A 3,226-nucleotide genomic window follows, 5' to 3' on the forward strand; every position below is an offset into this window, starting at 1 on the left:
GATGGGCCCTGTTCCACCCACGGAACTCCCCCCACAGCCCTGCTGTGGGCAGCTGGAGCAGCTCGGCTCCCCCCCCTCTCCACTTCGATAAACCACATTCCAGCTGCAAGGCCTAGGTGAGATTAACCCTTTTATTGCTGTGAAGAGCTGAAAACCTGAGGGAAGAGAAAGAGGAGATGCTTAAAGCTGAAAGTCTGTTGTGAAGCTATGATGTATCAGAGTACCCGTTGTAATTTCATGAAGATATGGGGGGTGGAGTGTTCAACTTATACTTGTGAGCAAAAGCACCTGCGCTGAGATAGGCAGATGCTGACGCAGCTGTAATTTCATGAGAAGTTTGGACAGGGAGAGATGGAAGCGATGAGGACTTTTGCTCCAAATAGGAAAGGAGAAAACCTCAGTACCTAGTGATGCTCCCAGAGATAGTCCTAACGATGAAGATGAGGAAGACCCTTTGCTCCCAGGGAAGGAGAAGGGCCTCTGTTCTTAGAGATGAAATGCTCCCAGAGATGGGTGAAGAGAACTTCTGTTTCTGAATGGCTCAACCTTAAAGTTGTACCCCAAAAAACTTCAAGAGTGGACCCTTGAAAGCAGTTGCGGGAAAAGCTGCAAGTCGGGGGAAGAGACTCACATGCAAGCAGAGAGACTCCTCTTCCTAAATGGACTGAACAAAGTTATTTGGAAGTGGGCGGCTGTCTCGTTGTGATAATGATTTCATAGCACAAGCAAGAAGAGACTTCTCTTTCTAAATGGACTGAACAAGGTTATTATGGAAGTGGTAAACAGACTGAACATCTGAAGGGTTGTCTTTTTACATTGTCAGTGGGAGAAGGGAGGAAGGTGGGGGGAGGAGAAGAGTTCTGAAGGTGTAGTATGATTTTTTTTTCCCCTCTTTTAGGTCTGTTAATAAACTTCTTTATATTCTTTCAAGTTTGGTGCCTGCTTTGCATTTCTCCTAATTCTTATCTCACAGAAGATAAACAGTAATGAGTATTTTGGACCAAACCACTATACTAGATTGATGTTTCTGCCCAGTTACAAACCGAACCCACTACAGAAGAATATTTTGCTTTATGCGAATTAAAGTTTTTGTTGAAGTGATCTAAATTATCTACTTTCAACAGAAAAACCAAGATGAAAAGTTAAAAACAAAATTTTAACTAAACCAATTTCTATTCACATACTCATGCAAGCCTATAAAATTATTTTCATGTATGTGTGGCAGTAGCACTCACTTTCTCCCTGGCTGACACATGGGGACAACCAACCTTTCATGACCCAAGGTGAGAATGGGAAGAGCAGAACCCTTGGCCCACAGACAGGGTCCCCAGCCAAGGGGGCAGAGACATTTCTGCACCATGACCAGGTATGACCAGACCAGGCCCTGCTAGACACCCCCAGGTGTGGTTTTCCTTGGAGCAGAGGGTCTGTGAGGGGAAGTCAGATACCCAAGGAGACTTCCCAGACTGAGTGCCCCTCACCACTCTCTCCCAGGGCAGTGACTATTTTCCTACTGGATATCCCTGAGTGATCCTTTGACCCTTAGATCTTCTGGGTACCCAGAAGAGTGAGAAGCCTCTTCTTTTTGTGTGTGTGTGTGTGTGTGTGTGTGTGCACATGTATATTTTGTGTAGTAACATAATCCCAGTGGGTATACCAAACCTGTAACCTGTTAAATGCCATGGGAGCATCACCCCTACCCACTTTGTTCATTACTTTTGGCCATTGGTTTTGGTTGCAAATTAAAGTTTGTTATCTGCATGAAATTGTTGCCATGTACTTCTGTACAGCCAGCATTCTGACAACTGTCTGAGTCCTTAGCTCCCACAGACTGCTGTAATATCAGAGGGGTTTGTGTTGGACACAGCATAGTTCCCACCTTCCCTGTTTAAGAGTCTTTTTCACATTGATCTCATACAAGCAAGTGCAGGGACTCTGAGACAGGACCACGGCCACAAAGTCCTGAAGTCACATTCCCAATACATTACCACTACAGAGAGGGTTGAGTTTTTTAAATGGTTTTGGTTTGGTTTGGTTTGGTTCTTCTTTTTTTTCAAGACATTTCCTGGTGCTCCACGGGATTTTTCCCATGGCTGCTCAACCTCGAGAGCTCTCCCTTAGGTGAAGTCAGGTTGGCCAGTTCCCCCGGTACTCCCTGCCACTTGCCAAGGCTGGACATGCAAAAACAGGGACTTTACCAAAAAAAGTTCCCTATTTTTTTTTTCTGCTCCTCTACCAGCCCAGGCCTTGACACTGTGCTTGTCCTTGAACAGACCCAGCTCCTGCCCTTGGGCATGCTCAGTGTGGGGAGCATCTGGATGACTCCAGTCACTAAGTGGTGTCCCCCAGGGATCAGCATTAGGCCCAGTCCTAGTCAGTATCTGATGATCTGGATGAGGGAATCAAATGCACCCTTAATAAACTTGCAGATGACAGTAAGTTGGGCAAGAGTGTTGAAAGGATCTGCAAAGAGACCCAGACAGGCTGGATCCACAGGCCAAGACCAACTGTATGAGATTGAACAGGGCCAAGTGCCAGGTCCCACACTTGGGTCACAACAACCCCCTGCAGTGCTACAGGCTGGGGGAAGAGTGTCTGGAAAGCTGCCCAGTGGCAAAGGACCTGGGGGTGCTGGTTGACAGTGGCTGAATATAAGCCACCGTGCATCCAGATGGCCAAGAGGGTCAATGGCGTCCTGGCCTGTATCAGCAATAGCGTGGCCAGCAACACCAGGACAGTGATCATCCCCCTATACCAGGCACTTGCGAGGCCACACCTCGAGTGCTCTGTCCGGTTCTGGGCCCCTCAGTACAGGAAAGACATTGAGGTGCTGGAGCGAGTCCAGAGGAGGGCAATGGAGCTGGTAAAGGGTCTGGAGCACAAGTCCTGTGAGGAACGGCTGAGGGAGCCGGGGTGTTTAGCCTGGAGAAAGGGAGGCTCACGGGGGACCTCACTGCTCTGGACAGCTCCCTGAAAGGAGGTTGTAGCCAGGGGAGGGTCGGCCTCTTCTCCCGGGTAACAAGTGATAGGACAAGAAGACATAGTCTTAAGATGCACCAGAGGAGGTTTAGGTGGGACATAAGAAGACTTTTTTCACAGAAAGGCTGATTAGATACTAGAATGGGCTGCCCAGGGAGGTGGTGGAGTAACCGTGCCTGGAGGTGCTTAAGGAAGGACTGGACGTGGCACTCAGCGCCATGGTCTAGCTGACACGGTGGTGTTCGGT

Source organism: Corvus moneduloides, chromosome 1 (assembly GCF_009650955.1).
Source record: "Corvus moneduloides isolate bCorMon1 chromosome 1, bCorMon1.pri, whole genome shotgun sequence".
In the NCBI taxonomy this organism is placed as follows: domain Eukaryota; kingdom Metazoa; phylum Chordata; class Aves; order Passeriformes; family Corvidae; genus Corvus; species Corvus moneduloides.